The following is a 24,185-nucleotide window of genomic DNA, read 5'->3' as shown; positions in this document are numbered from 1 at the left end:
GAGAATAAAGTAAAAGACTGAAGAAATTAGAAATCTATTAAAAAAGAAAAGCTAGAGGAGAAGAAAAATATGCAGTGTTTTACAAAACAGGTTACAGATGACAGTAAGAACACATAAGAATGTGATTAAAGCTTATGTCTATGCACAGGCAGGCAGTAGTTTCATTTAGCAACCTTTGGATTATTCTGTTTTAGACAAATGCATTGGCTAGAAAAGCAACAACATTTGTATTTGTTTTGGAGAACCCTTAGCTATATAGCCACCATGTACCTTATACCAGTTGGCCTAGTTTTATTACCCTGTGTGTAGAAGTCTATAGGGACTGATGACATGCATTTCAGAGTGTTGAAGGAGCTGGCTGATGTGGTTGCCAAGCTGCTCTCTATCATATTTGAAAATTTATGGCCATCAGGTGAAGTCCCTGATGACTGGAAAAAGGGAAATATCACTCCCACTTTTTTAAGAAATGGAGAAAGGAGGACTCGGGGAAATGCAGGTCAGTGATCCTTAATTTTGTGCCTGGGAAAATCCTCCTGGAAGACGAATTAAGGCACACGATGGATGAGGAGGTAATCTGAGACAACCAGCACAGCTTCACCACGGGAAAATCACGCCTGACCTATCTAGTGGCCTTTTGAGATGGAGCTATGACATCAGTGAGCAAAGGAAGGGCAACCAGTGTTGTCTGGAGACTTCTGCAAGGCTTTAACATGGTCCACCACCACATCCGTATATCTAAATTGGAGAGATGTAGATTTGAAGAGTGGACTATTTGGTGGATAAGAAATTGGTTAGAAAATCTCAAAGAGAGGATTGTGGTTAATGGCTCTATGTTCACGTGGAGATCGGTGATGAGTGGTATTCCTAGGTGTCCATCCTGGGACAGGTACTCTCTAAAATTTTTATCAATGACATAGATGCTGAGATGGTACTCTCAGCAGCTTTACAGACTACACCAAGCTGAGTGTAAGAAGATATGAGAGAAGAAAGGGATGTCATCAAGAGGAGTTTGACAGGCATGAAAAATGGGGCCATGAGAATAAAATAAGGTTGAACAATGGCAAGTGGAAAATACTGCACAGTCCAGACTGGAGAAGAATTCCTTGAGAGTAGCCCTTTTCAAGAAGTACTTAGGGGTCTTGATACGTGAAAGTCTTTACATAAGCCAGCAGCACACAGTTGCAACACAGAAGGCCAACTGTATTCTGGCCTACATCAAGACAGATAGCCATCTGGAACAGAGAGGTGACTGTACCTCTCTGCTATGCTGTCATAAGGTCCCATCTTCAGGTCTGGGGCCCCCCTCTCAGGAAAGCTGTGGAACTTCAGGAATGGGTCCAGAGGAGGGCCATGAAAATGATCAGAGAGAACGAGCATTCCTTCTACAAAGACAGGCTGAGGAAGATGGGCGGGTTCAGCCTGGAGAAGGCTCCAGGAAGCCACATTGCAGCCTTCCAGTACTTGGAGAGAGCTCATAAACAGCAAGGAAATCAACTATCTACATGAATAGGTAGTGATAGGACAAGAAGGAAAAGTTTTAACTAAAAGAGGGGAGATTTATCATAGGTGTCATGCACTGTTACATCCCTGGAGGGGTTCAAAACCAGACTAGGTGAGATCCTGGGCAGCCAGATCTGTTGATTGATTTACAGGTCAGCAACGCTGACTGCAGAGATGGGTTGGAACTAAAAAACCTTTAATGCCACTTTCAACATATGTCTGTGATTCTATGGTTCTATGATTCTGTGATTCTATATGATTAAAACTTGCCAAGTATCAGAAGATTAACTAACATAGCTCAATGAGCTCATTCTAGGACAGGTACCCAGCCCTGAATTGAGCTCTGCTTCTATTGCTGAGTGAATCAACAGAGCCTATTTAACTCCATATTAAAATCTTATAATTCCCATTCCTGTAATAAGATCCAGAGAATTTGGCCAGTTAGAAAAAGTGTAAATAGATATCATAGCATCTTCAAACAAGATCATGGAAGAAGTGGATCTCTCTTTTATTAGGCTTTGAGAAGCTCAAAACACTTTGTTTATTTGCAAATTACTTGGAAAGAAAAAAATACCTAACAATATTTCTTTGTAAAAGCAAAACAAAAATTTCCATAAAGAATGCATTATGTTGTTAAATGTTCTCTAAATGTTATGCCTTTCCTCCTGTAAAATCATTTGTAACTAGAAGTTCAAGAGGTTTCAGGCTAAAAAGAATATTTTATTTAGTGGACTGTTTCACCTGGCGATGTCCACTGCATAGACTAAGTAAGAGTGAGATCACACCTCAGACTTGAAATCCTGATCCAAAATCTGAGAAAATTTCCACCAGAAGATATAGTTCTAAGGTCACACCAAGTATGCCTCCTGCACCTTAGGTATTTATAGACCTTGATCAGATCCCCTCTGAGTCTTCTTTTCTCAAGGCAGAACAATGCAGGTTGCTCATAAGAGAGATGCTCGAGGTCCTTTATCATCTTTGTGGCCCTCCACGGGACTCTTTCCAGAAGATCTCTGTCCTTTTGTGCTGTGGAGCTCAGAACTGGACACAGTACTCCAGCTGAGGCCTCACGAGGGCAGAGTAGAGTGGGAGGATCACCTCCCTTGTCCTGCTGGCCACGCTCTTTTTCATGCACCCCAGTATGTAATTGGCCTTCTTGTCCTCCAGGACACACTGCTGGCTCATGGACAACCTGTCTCCCACCAGGACACTCAGGTCCCTCTCTGCAGAGCTCCTTTCCAGCAGGTCATTCCCCTACCTGTACTGGTGCATGCGGTTGTTCCTCCCCAAGCACGAGACTCTACACTTGTTTTTGTTAAACCTCACCTGGTTCCTCTCTGCTCAACTCTCCAGCCTGTCCAGGTTTTGCTGAATGGCAGCACAGCCTTCTGGTGTGTCAGCCATTTCTCCCAACTTTGTATCATCAGCAAACTTGCTGAGGGTGGACGCTATCCTCTCATCAAGTTCACCAGTGAAGATCCATGGATGGACGCAGTCTGTTTAGGAAGGATGGGCTAAGAAAGAAAGGAAATTTGTTTCCGAAATTTAGTAGTAAATTCATTGTAATAGTACTTAAGAAATAACAGAATAATTCTAACCTAATAGTTTAGGGTTTTCTATGTTGTTTTGTTGTCTCTTTTTTTTTTTTTTTTTTCCTTTTTTTTTCTTTTTTTTTCCCCCCGCTGGTATGAGCTAGAAATAACAGGCACTTCTTAACTGTTCAGGTTAGTAGATATGAGGCAACAGAAATTGTAACGGCTTCTCCGGAAATCAGGGATATCTAGAGTACTAGTTCATTACAATGATAAGATTTGGTCATTTGTCCCCTGCTGTCATTGAGTGAAACATTTCTATTGACTCACACATCAAGTATTTATTCAAATAATGATAAATCAATCAACACCCTCATCCACAGAAGCACAGTAGCTCTGAAGTAATGACTGCCATTCATTGACTGCTTAGTGGGCTTGTATTTCTCATAATGAGACAGAAAAGTTAGTTAAGTAATTAAAACACTCTATACTTGAGCATCTTGATAGAAATTCTATGAGTCAGTTGAAACAAAAAACGAGGTCTGAATGAAATAAACTGCCTGTGGATGAAGTACAAAGTTTATCAAAATTCATCACAATTGAAAGTCACAGACAAAAGTTCCTATTTTAGAAATCTCAAAGTGAACTCTGCTTTACTTTTTGTTCACGTTTGTTGCCTTTATTCTGTGGATAAGAGTTATGTGAACTGACTGCATACTGAAGCGCAACCATATTTTTATCACGAAAACAAATATTGATAGTATTCAGCAGCTATTAATAGCATCCATCACCTTTCAACTGCAACAGTTTTCTGTAATTTTCTTTCTTACAATTCTTTTTGTAAGGTTTTCTTTTCTTTTTTTTTTTTGGTTATTGTTTTTTTTTCCCCATGTTGGTTGATTTTTTTCTAATAAAATGCATTTCTGATGTAGACACAAAGTGAACAGTAACCTTGTAAGGTGGGTTTTGTGGTTTTTGTTTTGTTGTTTGTTTGAATGATTTTTGGGTTTAGATTTGTCTTTCTTTCCAGAGTAATAATACCAGATTTTTGGGAAAAGTTAATTTCTTCATAAGATTGGTCATATAACAGAAAAAAGGTTCTTCATCAAGGAGTGGTCTGGCCATGGGTCAGGCTCCCCAGGGAAGTAGTAAAGGTGTTGAGCTTGCTGGAGTTCAGGAAGCATCCAGATGATCTCTCAGATATATGTGTTTGTTTTCTTTTTGTTTGTTTTGTTTTTGTTTTGTTTTGTTTTGTTTTGTTTTTTTCTCTCCAGTGTTTTTGAGTTGTCCTGTGTAGAGCCAGGAGTTGGAATTGATGATCCGTATGATGGTCTCTTCCAACTCAGGATATTCTATGATTCTATGATGATTAACATTCTATTTGATTAAAAAGGAGGCTGTGATGGCTGTATATCCTCTGTGGTTTCAGAACACAGCTTTTCATTTTTTAATAGATATTTATTATCTTAAATTCAGTGGGAATAATTACTTGATCTCTAGAATCTCATTCTCACTTTTCAAAACTTACTGTGGTCATTTGAAATCACTCCTTTAAAAGAGTTTTTCACATCCATCTATGGATAATAACAGACTTCACTGGGAGCAGTATATAAGTTTAGAATCCTACTAAATAATTTAGTGCTGTTACTAGATATTCCATTAGAGTTTGCTTTAAAAATCTGTGGAGTCTGTTTCTCTCTTGAATACAGCTCTTGACATAGAGAGCCAACCCTTTTCTATCACACATATTAACCATGAGATTGGACTTGTTTAACTACTCTTGAAGTACTGTTTCAGAGGCAGTCTAGAACAAATGCAGTCAGGATAGTCCTGACAGCTGATTATTTACTAAAGAGGACAAGGTTCTCTCTCCATAACATAAGGAAGTTCAGACTTTGGATTGCTCTTATGCTACAGGAACTGTCTGGTCTTTGACAACCTAATGATTTTGAAAATACAGACAAGCGGTACTATAGTGTGACTTTATTTAGATGAAGTGCCTTTCAAATTCTCAAAAGGGAAAATTCTGTATGTAGAAATAAAAAGAAAAAATTCTAATTTTCTTCATTTGCATGATGTCCATATCACAGAATCACAGAATCGCAGAACATCAGGGACATTGCAGGATGTCAGATCATCCAGTCCAATATTCCAGCCAGAGCAGGAACACCTAGACTGGGTCACACAGCAGTGCATCCAGGAGGGTTTGGAATACATACTAATAATAATAATAAAAAAATACTTTTACTAATTAAAAAAAAAATCCTATTATCCTAATGATAGGATGGTATTCTTTAACACTTATGAATTTCTATTTTATGTCTTTCTTTATTCATTGTTATGACTTCCACATGCATGGACTGCTGCCATGGTCCGTCTCACAGCCTTTACAAGAATACTCAGTAGTATTCATAATCATCATTGTCTCAACCAAAATGGACTGTGAATATTTTTTCTAGATTTTGTTTTGTTCTGTTACTTCAGTGTAATTTTGATAGATTAATCTGTTTTTCTTCCATTTTCTTCCCCATTTGAAACATAAACAAAAATTCTTCATACCAGATTGGCTTTTTCATATCTGTCCTCAAGAGACAGAGATCTTTTTTTTTTTTTTTTTTTTTTTTCCTTTTTTTGTGGGGAGGTCTATCATGGAGCAAAGTTATGGTTTTGCTAAAATATTACTATCAACATAAATATGTATTTTTATATTTATAACAAGACAACAAAGGGTTATTTGGATACTGGAAGAAAAAAATGCAGTTGACTATAGACTACATCTGATGGATTTTATTATAGCTACTTATGCACTGCTAGACTACATTGCTATACTACATTATCAGTATTATTAAGCCTAAGCAGGATGTGAGCAATCTAAACATAAACAAAAAGGGAGAAGCCACTTGCAATGTAGTCAAGGCAGAATATTATTTATGATTAATTTATATGTTGATGAGCCATAGATTCAATTTCTTTACCTTTCATTTTCTCCATTAAGATGTCAAAATGTCTCTTTTTCAGTGCGGCACCCCTGTAACAGACAGTGAGAGCTACACTGACTTGGAGTACACTGTTTATTGACTCTGTATTAATTGTGAGAAACGTTTTTCACGCACACAAAAAAGCTAGCATATTCCAGGTAGTTGGTGATCTCTAAATCTGGTAATCTTTTGATGTCCGTGAAAAAGACATCATATAGACTATCACAGAATTGATCACAGGCTCCTTTCCATCAAGTTATATAAGCATACTATACAAACATATACATTGTCCTGTACTGTATCCATGGTAAGGAGCATCTTACCATCACATCAATCTCTAATCATTATAAAATAAAGAAAATCATAAAATCATAGACGTGTTGGAAGGACCTTAAAGGTCATCTAGTTTCTACTTCACTGCTGTAGACAGGGTTGCCACCCATTAGGTTAGGCTGCCCAGAGCCCCATCCAATCTGGCCTTGAACACTTCTAGGGAAAGTTTAGATTGGATATAAGAAGGAAGTTTTTCACACAGAGGGTGGTGACACACTGGAACAGGTTGTCCAGAAAAGCTGTGGATGCCCCATCCATGGAGGCATTCAAGGCAAGGCTGGATGTGGCTCTGGGCAACCTGGTCTAGTGGTTGACAACCTTGCACACAGCAGGGTGGTTGAAACTATATGATCACTATGTTCCTTTTCAACCCAGGCCATTCTATGATTCTATGATTTACTCTACCCTAAAACTTCCTTGTTTTAGTTTTATATCACTCCCCTTTCTTCTGTCACTGTCAGACCATCTAAAAAGTAAGTCTCTATCTCCCCTTAAGTAGTGGAAGCTTGTAGTGAGATCTTCCTTGAGCATTCTCTTCTTCAGCTGAAGAAACTCAGCTCTCTAAAATTTTCTTTGTATGAGAGGTGCTCCAGCCATCTTCACAGCCCTTGATAAATTCCAGAGATATAACTCAAAATGAAACTAAAATAACCAGTTACTTCCCCTTTGCTACTCAAACACGCTCGTATCTTGTGTATAATAGTAAATAAGTAAGAACGCTTTTCATGTATACGATATTCTGGAAACAGCCATTCTGCAGCATATTTTTCCTGCCATATTTGACAAATTTTATAGAATTATTCTATTTTTTGTCTCACTTAAATGATTTAATTGCAAGATGGTTACTATAAAATGAAAAGAGAGCAGTCTTATATTAACTATAGATTCTTGAGCTGAATATTCTCTTTGTATTTTCCCTGATGCTAGCCTTTATAAAGCCTTTTCTCCTGCTATATTTAAATGATGGTTCAGGTTTGAACTTACTCCTTCAAGTTTTTAAGAATACATCAGATCCGGAATGAAAATTTAGTGCCATAAAAATAATGGTATCTCACTATTTCATAGACACTTCAGTGTACTGTAATTTAGCAGCCCTGTTTTTATTTTGGTAGGAAATGTGTCACAAATCTCATGAAGACTACTACATTCAGAGTGTCTTAATGCGCATGTTGATATCTCCCACTACCCTTCAAAAAGAAATCATTACTGAAAGTGGAACTAGATCTGACAATAGTAAGGAAACCATGACAGGAACCAATAAATAGCTTATTTCATGTCTCTTGTAAACATGCTTTTTCTTCTTTTCTTATCTGTGGTTAAACAGCTGAAACAAGCAGAATTCTTTGGCATTTCTTCACACTGATCACCTGTTAGGTTTGTGGGAAGACTCAGCTAGGAAGGTAATGCATCTGAAAGCCCAGCTGAAGTGCCTCTATGTTAAAGCACACAGCATGGGAAATAAGCAGGGAGAGTTGGAAACCATGGTGACCTTGGAAATCTATGATCTTATTGCTGTCATGGAAACATGGTGGGATCATTTGCGTAACTGGAATATCATCACTGATGATATTAGCTATTAGCTTTTTAGAAGGAATAGCCAAGGTAAGAAGGGTGGGGGAGTTGCGCTCTATGTTAAAAAGTGGATAGATTGTGAGGAGCTCCTCTGAGAAATATTCAGGAACAGGTTGAGAGACAGTAGGTTAAGATTAGGAAAGAGGCTGATTAGGGACAGATGGTGGTTGGGGTCTGCTACAGGTCATCTGATCAAGAGGAGCCTGTTAATGAGTTCTTGCTTCAGCTGTAAAAGGTGTTGCACTTGTAGACTCTCATCCCAATAGGGGACTTCAGCTACCATGGTATCTGCTGAGGAAACACAAGCTTGAAGTGATCCAAGAGACTCCTGGAGTGCATTGGTAATAACTTTTTGGTTCAGGTATTGGACAGATTAAACAGAGATGTAGTGTTGCTCAACCCGATGCTCACTAATGCACAGGAGATTATTAAAAGTATTAAGATTAGAAGCAGCCTGGGCTACAGCAACCTTGCCCTGGTTGAGTTTGTGATCTTCTGGCAAAGAGTCAGGACCCTGAACTTCAGAAGAGCAAACTTCAAGCTGTTTAAGAAATTGTTGTACGAGATCTCCTGGGAAACTGTCCTTGCAGACAAAGAAGTGGAGCAAAGCCAGCTATTGTTAAAGGATGATTTTCTGAGAGCACAAGAGCTCTCTATCCATCAGAAAAAGAAAGCATGCAGAGGAAGCAGCAAACCAGCATAGCTTAGCAAGGACCTATTTGTCAAACTGAGTGAAAAGAAGGGTATGTAAAAGTAGTTAGTGGTAATAAGGATGTGTTTCCTAGGAAAAATAAAGGGATGCTCTCTGGACATGCCAAGGTGGGATAAGGAAAGCCATGGAACAGGTGGAGTGGTGTTATAAACAATGTTATATACAGATACATTAGTCTCTATAGATACATTATAGATGCATTAGTCAGAAGAGACAGGCCAAAGAGAGCATATGTTCTCTGATAAATGGGAAAGGAGACCTGGCTACAATGGATAAAAAGAAGGCTGCAGCACTCAGTCAGTTCCTATTTATAAGAAAGGGAGGAAGGTGGACCTGGGGAACTACGAGGTGGTGTGCCACACATCAGTGACTGGAAAGATTATGGAACAGATCCTCCTGGAAGACATGTTAGGGCACATGAAAGATGAGCAGGTGATCCATGACAACCATCATGCTTCACCAAGGGAAGGTCATGCCTGACCAGTGTGGTGGCCTTCTGTAATGGAGTGGTGGACAAAGTGAAGGCAGTTGATGCCATTGGCCTGGACTTCTGCAAGGCCCTTGACACAGTACACCATCATATCCTTATGTCTAAATTGGAGAAAGATGGATTTGAAAAGTGTACTATTTGGTGCATAAGGAATTGGTTGGAATTTCACAGCCAGAGTGTTGTGGTCAATGGCTCAATGTTTGGGTGGAGGCCAGTGACAAGCAATGTTCTGAGGTCCATACTGGGACAGGTATTCTTTAACATCTTTATTAATGACATAAATTATGGGATTGAGTGCACCTTCAACAAGTTTGCTGATGACATCAAGTTGAGTGGTACAGCTGATACAGCAGAATGAAGGGATGCCATCCAGATGGACCCTTCTCTCACCTCTGTACCAGGGAAGATCATGGAACAGATCCTCCTGGAAGGTATGTTAAGACACATGGACGGCAGAAAGGTGATACGGAAGATATGCATCAATGGACAAGAAAAAAGCCACTGATGCCATCTATCAGGACTTCAGTAAGGCCTTTGACTTAGTACCTCACAACATTTTTCTCTCGTAATTGGGAAGATATGGATTTGATGGGTGGACTGTTCTATGGATGAAGAATTGGCTTTCAAGTCCAGAGAGAGGTGATCGGTAGGTCAGTGTCTTGATGGAGATCAGTGATGAGTGGTGTCCCTTAGGGGTTGGTGCTGGGGCTGTGATCTTTAATATCTTCATCAGTGACATCAGTGGTGTCAAGTGCATCCTCAGCAAGAGGTTCAACAAATCCAAAAGCAAGATCTTGCGTGTGTGTCGAGGCAACTCCCATTACCAACACAAGCTGGGAGATGAAAGGACTGAGCACAGCCCTGAGAAAAAGACCTGGGATACTGGTGGATGGGAAGCAGGACATGAGCCAGCAGTGTGCATTTCCAGCCCAGAAAGCTATCTGTATCTTGGGCTGTATCAAGAGAAGCATGGCCAGAAGGCTGAGGAAGGTGATCCTGCCCCTCTATTCTGCTCTGGAGAGGCCTCATGTAGAGTACTGTGTCCTGATGTGGAGTCCTCAGTACAGGAGAGACATAAACTTGTTGGAATGGAGGGCCACAAAAATGATCGATAGAATGGAACACCTCTCCTATGAGGACAGACAGAGATAGCTGGGGTTACCTAAAGGGGAGCTACAGGAAAGAAAGGGACGGACTCTTGAGCAGATTCTGTGGTGATAAAACAAAGGGAAATGGCTTCAAGCTCAGGAAGGGTAGATTTACGTTTGATACAAGGAGAAAGTCTTCTGCAGTGAGGGTGGTGAGACACTGAAACGAGTTGCCCAGTTATGTGGTTGATGGTCTGTCTCTGAAGTCTTTAAAGGAGAGGCCGGATCAGGCCCTGGGCAACCTAATCTAGCTTTGGATATCCCTGCTCATTGCAGGGGAGTTGAACTAGATGGCCATCAGAGGTTCTTTCCAACTCTAAGTACTCTATTATTCTAAATTAATAAACTTGAAAGGTGGGCCCAAGTGAATATAATGAGGTACAACAAAGCAAAGTGCAAGGTTTTGAACTTGGGTTGCTGTAATTCCAGATATGTACACAGGCTGAGAGAAGAACTCTTTAAGAGTAACCCTGATGAGAAGGACTTAGGTGTCCTAGTAGTTAAAAAACTTAACATGAGCCAGTAGTGTGCACTTGCAGCCCAGAAGGCCAGTGGTATCCTGGGCTGCATTAAAAGAGGAGTGGCTAGGAGAACAGGTGATTGTTCACCTCTGCTCTCCCCTCATGAGGTCCTTTGTGGAGTCTTCTGTGCAGGTTTAGGGAAGGTTGCAAGGAGAGGTTGTGAATGCCCTATGCCTAGAGGTGTTCAAGGCTAGGTTGGATGGGGTGCTGGGTACCTTATCTAGTACTTGATCTAGTGGTTGGTAACCCTGCCTGCATCAGGGGGGTTGGAACTTGATCTTTGAGGTCCCTTCCAACGCAAGCCTATCTATGATTCCATGATTTCCACATGCCATGGTCATAGCTTGTTTATAAATCCATAAAACTTGGCTTCATTTAACTTTTCACACATTCTGTTTCTTAAAAATATGTAGAACAAATATACTTTTACCTCGTGAAACAATGTACATAATCTAGATTATTTATCCATGAGCATGCTGCGTTTAACTACAGTATTCAGTATAGCTTATTGAGATCAAAGTGAAATATTGACTTTGTGTACTGCTTTTCTGTCGCCGGTTTACGGGCTGGTCTGGCCCGGTTCCGTGACTAGTGGGGCGGAGGGATTTTTTTCAAAATCTGTGCCTCTGGAAAAGGGTAATAGGGCCCCTTCCCCCCCCCCCCCCCAGAAAAAAAAAAAAATAAAAAATAAAAAAACAGCGGCAACGATCGGAGGAGAAACAAACTAATTTACTAAAATATAGTATCAGAATGCACGATAACATACTATAATACAATATAATTCAATATAATTGTTAATAAAATCAAATATAATTGAGAGAAGGATTGTCCAAGAGCTAAAGGCATTACACTAATACTGAAGCCTTGTGCGCAGACAGGAGCAGCAGCGAGACGATCCGAAAGCAAGCATGACGAGACGAGAAGAAAGAGACCCATGTCAGGTGACCTACAGGCCATATATCTGTTTCCCTGAGCAGGAATTATAACAGTACTCGAACAGTGTTCTGGGGAACGTAGTTCTTCTGTTCCGGACAAGTACCTGGAACAAGAGCACTTGTTCTTTAACTCCCAGTACCCTGCATGATGTTATGATGTGGAATACCAATAGCCAAAAATCATAAAACCATGACATCTTCCTTCACAGTTTTGATGAGATCTAATAGAAGATTTTATTCCCCTACTATTCATTTTTTCCCCACTCCAAAATTTAACAAGATTGATTCCAGAGGCCTTCGGGTATTTCTTTTACTCCATGTGCATTGCAGAGGAGGTCTAGGTTTTTGATTTGGAATGGTAAGTTCAAGACACTGAAAACTTACATACAAATTTCAAGAAAAACAGAGACACTCAAATTTTTGGATTACAATCTTCTTAATTTCTGAGCTCTGGTGATCTGTACAAACACATCTCACTGCATACCCAAGTGTGAGAGCACAGTGATTTAAGAAAACATGACAATTCAGAGTGGAAAATAAACAATGTATGTCTCAGTGAGTTTCATAAACTGAGCAATGTAAGAGCTAGAAGTAAAGATTATGTGAGTTTAACAGCCTATAAGCAGCCAGGATTAACCTGGTTGTATGACACACTGAAAAATCTTCATCTGGGGGAAAGGAGTAAATGGGGGGTAGAATAGAAATGATGCACAAGGAAGGACGAAAACAATATGAAGCTGCATGAAAAATCCTCCGATTTATACTGAGCAACACAGAGTAGGAGAAATGAAAATATCCCAAATTATACAGTATTAGAAAATAATGTTGTTTTTCTGGAATTGAAAACCAGTTTCACTGAAGGATGTTTTCAAAGTTTGACTACATTAGATGTAGATTAATAGAAATCAGCTATCACTTCAACTTCCTAATACCTAATCAAGATGTATAAATGGTAGTAAAGGGAATATATATGTATATGTAGATGTCTCCAAAAGAAACATCTCCTACTTGTTTCCACGGAAAAAACAACAGATGCAAAGAGCACAGTAACATAATTAGATAAAGCAAATTCTCAGCTATGAAACACTATTTTTCAGCATATTCACCATCATTAGATAATTCATGCAGGTGAGCTGATCAAGATGCTCTTCAGTTTACGGTGTCACGTCTCTGTATGGCAGCCCAGAACATAGCTTGTCTTTCATGCTGTTGTCACTGCTGCTCTAAGATATCAACCACCACATCACACCCACTGTAAGTCTCTATAAACATTCAGCAAGCATCAGTGAATGTCAGTGGATGTGATTTTTTTTTTACTGCATGAAGGAATTCAATGACATATCTTTGTTTCACACACCTTTACATGTCAGATACCATTTTGTGAGACTTCCCCTCTGCCGCCATCTCTCTCATGGGAACAAAGTGTAACAGAATACTAGTTGGAAGGCTCAGCCTCTCCTGTCACATCACCACCACAATCTGATTTTGTGAGCCACCATAATAAAATAAGAAGCATTACTTTCATAGAATCATAGAATCATAGAATCATAGAATCAGTAAGGTTGAAAAAGACCCACAGGATCATCCAGTCCAACCATTTGCCCATCACCAATGGTTCTCGCTAAACCATGTCCCTCAACACAACATCCAAATGCTCTTTGAACACCACCACCAGGGTCGGTGACTCTACCACCTCTCTGGGCAGCCCATTCCAGTGCCTGACCACCCTTTCAGACAAGTAGTATTTCCTAACGTCCAGCCTGAATCTTCCCTGGTGCAGCTTGAAGCCATTCCCTCTAGTCCTATCACTAGTCACACGAGACAAGAGGCTGACCCCCAGTTCACTACAACCTCCCTTCAGGTAGTTATAGAGAGCAATAAGGTCTCCCCTGAGCCTCCTCTTCTCTAGACTGAACAATCCCAGCTCCTTCAGCCACTCTTCATAAAGCCTGTGCTCCAGACCCCTCACCAGCTTTGTTGCCCTCCTCTGGACATGCTCCAGGGCCTCAACGTCTTTCCTACAGTGAGGGGCCCCAAACTGGACACAGTACTCAAGGTTCGGCCTCACCAGTGCTGAGTACGGGGGATAATTACTTCCCTCTTCCTTCTGGTCACACTATTTCTGATACAAGCCAGGATGCCATTGGCCTTCTTGGCCACCTGGGCACACTGCTGGCTCACGTTCAGTCTAGCGTCAATCAACACCCTCAGGTCCATTTCCTCTACACAGTCTTCCAGCCGCTCTGCCCCAAGCCTGTAGCATTGCCTGGGGTTATTGAGGCCAAAGTGCACGACCTGGCATTTGGTCTTGTTGAATCCCATCCCATTGGCTTCAGCCCAGCTATCCAACCTATCCAGATCCCTCTGTAGGGCCTTGCTACCCTCAGGCAGATCGATACTTCCAGCCAGCTTGGTGTCATCTGCAAACTTACTGAGGGTGCACTCAATGCCCTCAACCAGGTCATCAGTAAAGATATTAAACAGGACAGGCCCCAGCACTGACCCCTGGGGAACACCACTTGTGACCGGTCGCCAGCTGGATTTAACTCCATTCACCACCACTCTCTGGGCCCGGGCCTTCAGCCAGTTCCTTACCCAGCCAAGAGTGTACCTGTCCAAGCCACGGCCTGCCAGCTTCTGCGGGAGAATACTGTGGGAGACAGTGTCAAAGGCTTTGCTGAAGTCTAGGTAGACTACGTCAACAGCCTTTCCCTCATCCACCAGACGGGTCACTAGATCATAGAAGGAGATCAGGTTGGTCAAGCAGGACCTGCCCTTCATGAACCCATGCTGGCTAGGCCTGATCCCCTGGTTGTCCCGCACATGCCGCATGATCTCCCTCAAGACAATCTGCTCCATTATCTTCCCTGGCACCGAGGTCAGGCTAACAGGCCGGTAGTTCTCTGGATCCTCCCTGCAGCCCTTCCTGTAGATGGGAGTCACACTGGCAAGCCTCCAGTCTTCTGGGACCTCACCCGTCAACAAGGAGCGCTGATAGATGATGGAAAGCGGCTCGGCTATCACCTCCACCAGTTCCCTCAGCACTCTCGGGTGAATCTCATCCGGTCTCATGGACTTGTGGCAGTCCAGTTGGAGTAACAGGTCTCTGACTGTTTCCTCCTGAATCGTGGGGGGTTTAGTCAGCTCCCCAGCCAAGGCTGCCAGGTCAGAGAGTGGAGAGATCTGAGGATAACTGGTCTGACTTTTAAAGACAGATGTAAAGAAGGCATTCAGAATGTCTGCCTTTTCCTTATCCTCAGTGGTCACATTCCCAGCCTCATCCAGTAGAGAATGGAGATTCTCCCTGGTCCTCCTCTTACTGTTGGTATACTTGTAAAAGAGTTTCTTGTTCCCTTTCACCCCAGCAGCCAGGTTGAGTTCAAGCTGGGCTTTTGCCTTTCTGATTTTCTCTCTGCACATCTTAACAACTTCTTTGCACTCTTTCCGGGTTGCCTGTCCCTTCTTCCACAGCAGGTAGATTCTCTTTTTCTCCTGGAGCCTCAAGAATAGTTCCCTATTCATCCATGCCGGTCTTCTTCCGCACCGGCTCATTTTGTGGCTCAGGGGGACAGCCTGCTCCTGTGCCTTTAAGACTTCCTTCTTGAAGAGCAACCAGCCATCTTGCACCCCTTTACTCTCTAAGACTGAGCCCCAGGGGACTCCCCCTCTTGAACAATTCAAATTCTGCCCTCTGGAAGTCCAAGGTAACAGTTTTGCTGTTCCCCCTCCTGACTCCAACAAGAATCGAGAACTCTACCATGTCATGGTCACTCTGCCCAAGACAGCCCCAACCTCTACATCTCCCACCAGACCTTCTCTGTTTGTGAACAGCAGGTCTAATGGGGCAGCTCCTCTTATAGGTTCTCTTACCAGCTGCATCAAGAAGTTGTCCTCCATACATTCCAGAAACCTCCTATACTGCTTCTTCTGTGCTAAACTGTATTCCCAGCATATGTCGGGGAACTTGAAGTCCCCCATGAGGACAGGGGCCAGCGATCACGCAGTTTCCACCAGCTGCTCATAGAACACTTCATCGGTCTCTTCATCCTGGTTCAGCAATCTATAACAGACGCCCACCAAGATGTCTGCCTTGTCAGCTCTTCCCCTGATCTTAATCCATAAGGATTCAACCTAATTATCCCCAGTCATAAGTTCAGTAACCTCAAAGCACTCTTTAACATAGAGAGCCACACCACCACCCCTCCTTCTTGCCTGTCCTTCCTGAAGAGTTTGTAACCATCCATTGCAGCACTCCAGTCATGGAAGTGGTCCCACCACGTTTCCGTAATGGCAACTAGGTCATAGATTGCCTGCCGCACAATGGCTTCTAACTCTTCTTGTTTGTTGCCCATGCTGTGTGCATTGGTATAGACACACTTTAGCTGGGCCTCTCGCCTCACCCCTAATCCCATTATCACTCCCCCAGGATCATCTCTAGCAGGCCTGGTTTTATCCCCTTCCCCCCTCATATCTAGTTTAAAGACCTCTCTACAAAGCCCACCAGCTCCTGGGCAAGGATCCATTTCCCCTTTTGAGACAGGTGATACCCATCTGCAGACCTCAGGCCAGGTGCCAAGTAGACCACCTCATGATCAAAGAACCTGAGGTTCTTGGGTTTGCACCAGCCTCTCAGCCATGTGTTTATGCGATGGGTTTTCCTGGTCATTGCATTGTCTTTCCCTGCCACTGTAGGAAAACCTGCAAATACTACTTGTATGCCTGCATTGTCAGCTAACCTCCCCAGCCCCCTAAAATCATTTTTTATAGCCCTCAGGCTTCTGTCAGCAACCTCATCACTGCTGGCCTGAACTATCAATAATGGATAGTAATCAGAGGGGTGGATCAGACCAGGAGGTTTTCTAGAAATATCCCTGACCTGGGCCAAGGGACAACTAAGGAGGCAGCACACCTTCCTACAGGTAGGGTCAGGCCGACATATCGGGCCCTCTGTTCCTCTCAGGAGGGAGTCACCTACGACTATCACCCTCCTTTCTTTTTTGGAGGAGGCAGTTTTTAAGCGTGGAGCTGACCTCCTCACCTTAGTCACACTTGGAGGCAGTTTTCCCACCTTATCCTCACTCACCTCTCCCTCCGGTTTCAGGGCGTCAAACCTATTATGTAGAGACACCTGAGGAACCGTGGTAGGTCGGGGTGGGAGTCACCTCTGTTTCCGAGCTGGGACCTGTTGCCATTCCTCCTCTCCTCATGAATCGGCTCTGTGTGCTTGAATACAGCAAGGGAGAGGGTCCACTATGGTTTGGAGGGTGCAATCTCTGCATCTTTCTCTCAGAGAGTCACTCCACCAGTCAATCTCCCACTCGCACTCTCTGATAGTTCTTAATCTCTCCACCTCCTCCCTGAGCTCCACCACCAGGCTGAGCAGCTCATCTACCTGCTCGCACCTCACACAGGTGGCATCCTTCCCATCCTCCCTTGGCAGCAGCAGGCTCTGGCATTCCCTGCAGCCAGAGACCTGCACGGCCACATTTCTGGGCAGGCCCTCAGTCTGGGTCACCACGGTCTTCCTGGTGCAAGCCCGCTGCCTGGTAGAGACCATGTTCAAACTGGAGGTCTCAGGGACTGTCTGTAGGAGAGCTGGTCTCCTGAGCAAAGACAAAAGGAACAAAAGAAACACTCACATATCCTGCCATAAGACCCACCTCCCACACCTGCTGCTACAGTGTCCTATGGGCAGTGTGGGCTGTGCTCACACACTGACTCCCTTCCTGTTAACAGTGGAAGGTAACACCCTTTCTCACCTAGTGCGTTAAGGGGGTGGAAGCTAGCTTCCACCTTCCCAAAGATGCTTCTAGCCGCACAGCAAAAGGTCGAGCTTGCAAGACAAGAGTGGGCAGTGCCAGCTCCGCCCCCGCTGGCTCAGCAGCCCGTCCACAAGCTGCCAGCCCCCCCAGCACTGGTACAGTGCTTTTGCTAGCTTCGAAAAAGCCCTAAGAAGAGCTTTTTGGTCAGCCTTTTTGCTTTAGATCCCTTGTCCAGCACAGTCTTACCTGCCCTGAAGCTGGTCTCTGCAAGAATTCAAAGCATCACTTGTATGTTGTAGTTAAGGTACAGTATATATATATATGATGCAACGTGGAAGAGAAACTCACACTATCTACCCATATTATTCTGTGATTCTGTGACTTGTGCAAGGCATTTGATACTGTTCCAAACAACTTTCTTGTCTCTTAAACTGAGAAACATGGATCTGACAGATGGGCAACTCTATGGATAAGAAATTGCCTGATGGCAGTATTCAGAGCTCCAGTCAATTACTTGATTTCCAGGTGGAGACCAGTGATTAGTGGAGTCCCACAGCAGTCTGTGTTGGGACTGGTATTATTTAACTCCTTAGTGACATGGACTGTGAGACTGAGTGCACCCTCAATAAGTTTTTGAATGACACCTAAATGAGTGGTGTGGTCAACACAATGGAAGGAAGAGATGATGCCATTCAGAGGGACCTGGACAAGCTTGAGAGGTGGACCTTTCAAACCTCATGAAGTTTAACACAGCCAAATGCAAGGTCCTGGACCTGGATCAGGGCAATTCCTATCATGAATACAAGCTAGGCAATGAGTGGACTGAGAGTATCCCTGAGGAGAATGTCTTGGAGGTTCTGGTGGTAGAAATACTGAATACGTACTGACTATGTGTGGATGCAGCCCAGAATACCAATTATATCTTGGACTGCATCACAATTACCGTACTAGCAGGTGGGGGGAATTATTTCTTTCAGTTTGTGGCACTATTGTGAGACCCAGTCTGGAACAGTGTATTCAGTTCTCAACTATCTGCAAAAGACGTGGAGCTGTTAGAGTGGGTTTGGAGGATGTTCACAGAGATGATCAAAGGGCTCAAGAACCCCATCTGTGAAGACAGGCTGAGAGAACTGAGGTTGTTCAGCCTGGGGAAGAGAAAGCACTGTCAAGACCATATAGAAGGCTTCTAGTACTTAAACAGGGTCTACATGACAGGTAGGGAGGGTCACTTTTCAGGGAATAGACAAGAGGTTATGGCTTTAAACTTAAGAAGGTAGGTTTGAATAAGATACTAGGAATAAAATCTTTACTATGAGGGTGATGATACACTGGAACAAGTTGTACAGAGTAGTTATGAATGCCCAGTCCCTGGAGGCATTAAATGGCAAATCTGATAGGGCTTTGGGCAATTTGTTCTAGTGGATGACATATAAATATCTCTGTGGTAGGGAGTTAGAACTTCAGAGGTGCATCTTCCAACACAAATTAGTCTTTGGGTTTATGATTCTATGATTTAGTCTAAACCTTAAAATTATTTCAGAAAAGGTATTGACGCATAATTGCCAAATAATCTCTTTTCAGAAATTACAAATTAAGAAGCTGCAATTCTTTCCTGCAAAAACGTTGATACATAAAAGATAGTCAAGAATAATTTTCATATGATAATTCATATAGTATCATAGAATCGTAGAAAGGCTTGGGTTGGAAGGGACCTCAAGGATCATGAAGCTCCAACCCCCCTGCCGCAGTCAGGGCCACCAATCTCCATACTTAATACTAGTCTAGTCTGCCCAGGGCCCCATCCAACCTGGCCTTGAACACCTCCAGGCATGGGGCATCCACAACTTCTCTGGGCAGCCTTTTCCAGCACCTCACCACTCTCACAGTAAAGAATTTCTCTCTGATATCCAACCTAAATCTTTCATCCTGTAACTTAAAATAATTTCCCCATTGTCCTGCTATTATGTACCCTTTCAAAGAGTTGGCTCCCCTCCTCTATATAGGCTCCCTTAGGTACTGGAAGGCTGCAACTAGGTCACCCTGCAACCTTCTCCAGGTTGAACAAGCCCAGCTGCCTCAAACTGTCTTCATAGGGGAGGTGCTCCAGCCCTCTGATCATCTTTGTGACCCTCCTCTTAAAATAATAAGTTTCATAGTACTGAATAATTTAGGTCTTGACAAATATTCCCACAATTATGCATTTCTGTGATCTGCTAGGAGCTCATTTCTAATTAATATTCATAAAACTGTACATGTTTTGCTCATTGTTGTGGTTTAACCTGGCAAGCAGCTGAGAACCACAAACCCCTTCACTCATTCCCCCTCCTCGCCGTGGGATGTAGGAAAGAATTTTTAAAAAGTAGAACTCATAGGTTTAGCTCAGAAACTCTTTACTAAGACAGAAAAGGAACAGAGAGAACTAACGGTAATCATAATAATTATATATATATGTGTGTATATACACACATGCACACACACAGAAAACAAAACAAACAAAAAAAAACCAACAAATACTGTAAAAAGAAATTTGTCACCACCTGCTGACTGAAGCTCAGGCAGTCCTCAGGCAGCAACTGCCCATTGGACAACTACTTAGAGTTTTATAGTTTCTTCACATGATGTCATATGGAATGGAATATCCCTTTGGCCAGCTTAGGTCAACAGTCATGATACTGTCACTCCCTAGTTCCCTGTGCCCTCACAAACCCTTCAATATCAGAACAGTATGAAAAGCTTAAAAACTGTAATGTCCTTGGTCTGTACAGCGCTACTCAGCAATAAGTGAAACATTGGTGTGTTATCAAAAATGTTTATTTCCTAAAGCCAAAACATAGCATCATACCAGACACTAAGAAGATAATCCACTGTCTCAACTGGAACCAAGACATTCATATTAAGTCCTTGATATCTATTAGTAAGTATTAATATTAATATATATATATATCGTGTCTATATTTACAAGGTAAAAACAAAGCACTGTATATCGTTTACAAAACATTCAAATTCTCTATGTTTTCTTAACGTAGTTTATTTCATTCGCAACCAATGAATATGGTCTTATATGGTCTTCTATTCTTTGATTATATTTCTGTTTGTTTTTGTTTTTTTTTGGTTGGTTGGTTGGTTGTTTTTTTGTTTGTTTGTTGTTTGTTGATCAGCTGGTTTGTTTTGGCTAATTCTTCTTTTACAGTAGAGGGCATTGAATTCAGAAGATATAAAATCTAACAAGGTATTATCAGTCTGGACCTTTGCATTACTTTTCACATGGCCCCATATGACATCCTTATCATAGAATCATAGAAACACCAAGGTTGGAAAGGACCTCCAAGATCATTCAATCCAACCATCCTCATACCAACAACATTTCCCAACTAGACCTTGTCCCTCAGTACAACATCTAAACATTTCTTGAACACCTCCAGTGATGCTGACATAACCACCTCTCTGGGCAGAACCATTCTTTCAGAGAAGAAATTTCTCCTAATATCCAACTGAACCTTCCCTGGCACAACTTGAGGTCATTCCTTGTACTCCTATCACTACTTAGGTGGGAGAAGAGGCCAACTCCCACCTTGTCACAGCCTCGTTTCAAGTAGTTGTAGAAAGCTATCAGGTCTCCCCTGGGCCTCCTCTTCTCCAGACTAAAGAATCCCAGTTCCCTCAGCTGTTCTTCATAAGATTTGGGCTCCAGATCGCTCACCAGTTTTGCTGTCCTTTTCCGGACGTGCTCCAGGGCCTCATCGTCTTTCTTGTAGTGAGAGGCCCAGAACTGAACTCAAGGCATGGCCTCACCTGTGCTGAGTACTGAAGGATGATCACTTCCCTACTCCTGTTGGGAATAATATTTCAATCCAGATCCCTCTGTAGGGCCTTTCCCTCATCCGCCAGCCAGGTCACTTGATCGTAGATGTAGATCAGGTTGGTCAAACAAGATCTGCCTTTCATGAACCCACATTGGCAGAGCTGATTCACCAATTGTCTTGAACATGCCACATGATCTCACTCAAGATGATCTGTTCCATAACCTTTCTTGGCACGGAGGTCAGGTTGATGGGCATGTAGTTCCCCTGATCATCCTTACAACACTTCTTGTAGATAGGAGTTACAATGGCAAGACTCCAATCCTCTGAGACCTCTCCAGTTGACCAGGAACATTGTCAGATGTTGGAAGAAACATGGTAGTCACCTCCCCCAGATCTTTCAAGACCTTCAGGTGGATGTCATCTTGCCCCATAGACTTGCAACAGTCTCTAACTGTTTCCACCTGAATTGTGGGGTGTTTATTCTGCTTCCCATCTCAGACTTCCAGGTCAAGGTGTAGAGTAGCCTGAGGCTAATTGGTCTGACTTCTAAAGACTGATGTAAAGAAGACATTGAGAACCTCAGCTTTTCCTTCTCCTGAGTGATCACATTCCTTGCCAATTCCAGTAAAGGATGGAGATTCTCCTTAGCCCTCCTCTGGTTGTTAATAAATTTATAAAAGACTTTTTGTTCTCTTTTGCCCTAGTAGCCATGTTGAGTTCAAGCCTGATTTTCGCCTTTCTCATTCTCTACCTGCATAGCCTAATAACATCTTTGTATTCTTCCTGAGTTTCCTGTCCTTTCTTGCACAGATTCTCTTTTCCTTCTGTAGCCTCCAAAAAAAGCTCCCAGTTCATCCACGCCAGTCTTCTTCGCTGCCAGCAAATTTTATGGCATGGGGTAGACAGCCTGCTCCTGCAACTTTTGATCAAGTTTTGATCAAAGAGCTGCTTTTTGATGCGTGTCCTGCCTTCCTGGACCCCTTTACACTTCAGGACTGAATCCCAAGGGACCATCCGTCTCCATGTCTTGAATAGTTCAAAGTCAGATTTCCAGAAGTGCAAGGCAGCAATTTTGCTGACCTCCCCTCCTGAGGTCACCAAGAATTGAGATCACTAACATTTCTTGTTCTCTCTGCTCGAAACACCTCTTAATTTCCATATCTCCCACCAGTTTTTCTCTGTTTGTGAACAGCAGCTCTAGAAGGGAGCCTCCCCTGCTAGGCACTCTTACCAGCTGCACCAGGAAGTTATCTGCCACAAACTCTGGAAACTTCCTTGACTGTTTTTTGCCCTGAGTTGTACTGCCAGTATATATGAGAGAAGTTGAAGTTCTCCACGAGAACAAGGGCTGGCAATTGCAAAACTTCTGCCAGCTGCTCATAGAACATCTTGTCCATCCTAGCTAGGTGGTCTATAACAGACCCCCACCAGAATGTAAGCCTTGTTGGCTTTTCCCTTGATCCTTACCCACAGAGATTCAACCTTAATTCTACCAGCCCCAAGCTCAACAATATCAAAACACTCTCTAACACAGAGTGCCATGCCACCCTCCCTTCTTTCCTTCCCGCCTATCACTTCTGAAAAGGTTATAGCTATCCGCTGTAGCACTCCAGTAGTGGGAGCAATCCGACCATGTTTCCATAAAGGCAACTAAGTCACAGTTTGCCTTCTGTGTGGTGTCTTCCAGCTCCTCCTGTTTGTTGTCCATGCTGCATGCATTGGTGTTGGTGAACTTCAGCTGAGCCCCTTTAATCACCCCCGGTCCTGTCATCGTTACCCCAGGCTCATCTCTAGCAAACCTGGTCTTATCCCCTTACCTCTTCATATCTCATTTAAAGGCCTCTCAGCAAGCTCTGCCAGGGCTACGTTCTGTTTCCCTCTCTGAGATAGCTGAGATCCATCTGCAACCATCTCACCAGGCAGTTAGTAAACCACCCAAAGGCCAAAAAAAAAAAAAATCCTGAAATTGTAAAAGCCTCTCAGCTACCTATTTATGACATGGGTTTTCCTGGCCCTCTCAGTATTCTTAACTGCCACTGAAGAGATAGACTAAAACGAGGAAAATGCCTCCTGTACTCCTGCTTTATCCACTAACTGCCCCAAAGCCATGAAATCCCCTTTGATAGTTCTCAGGCTTTTCTCAGCAGTCTCATCACTGCCAGCCTGAACTACCAATAAAGAATAAAAATCAGAGGTGCGAATTAAACTAGAAAGTTTCCTAGAATTATTCCTGACCTACACCTCAGATAGGCAGCACACTTCCCTACAGGTAGGGTCTGGATGATGTGTGGGGTCCTTCATTCCTCTTAGAAGAGAGTCACCAACCACAGTCACCCTTCTTTCCTTCTTGGAGGAGGCAGACTTGAAGCATGGAGTCAACCACCACTCCTTAAACAACCTTCTGGGCACACCTCCCACCACATCCTAACACAACTCTCCCTCAAGTTCCAGAGCCTCGAGCCTATAACATAGGAGTACCTGGGAAATTAAGGTAGGTAGGGTTGGAGTTTACCTGAGATGCCAAGCTGGAACCTTTTTCCACTTCTCTTCATCTCTTAAATCTCCTTCCTCTGCCCAACAGCGACAGGACAGGGCATCCACCACTGTTTGGGGGTATCACGCTGGTGTCTTTCTTGAAAGTTTGACACGGAGTTACTCCACCAGGCCATTTCCTGTGCATGATCCTTGATGATTATTAATCTCTCCACCACCTCTTTGAGCTCTGACAACATACTGAGCAGATCATCCACCTTCTCACACCTCACACAGGTGGTATCTCTACTGCCCTTCACCTGCAGCAGCAGGCTCAGGCACTCCCAGCTGCTCTTATCATGGTGTTTTATGGCAAGTTTACCTTTCTGTAAAGTGTCCCTGGTGCGAGCCTCCACTGTGAAGCTGA

This window comes from Gallus gallus, chromosome Z, assembly GCF_016699485.2.
Source record: "Gallus gallus isolate bGalGal1 chromosome Z, bGalGal1.mat.broiler.GRCg7b, whole genome shotgun sequence".
In the NCBI taxonomy this organism is placed as follows: domain Eukaryota; kingdom Metazoa; phylum Chordata; class Aves; order Galliformes; family Phasianidae; genus Gallus; species Gallus gallus.
This window is presented reverse-complemented; position numbering follows the sequence as displayed.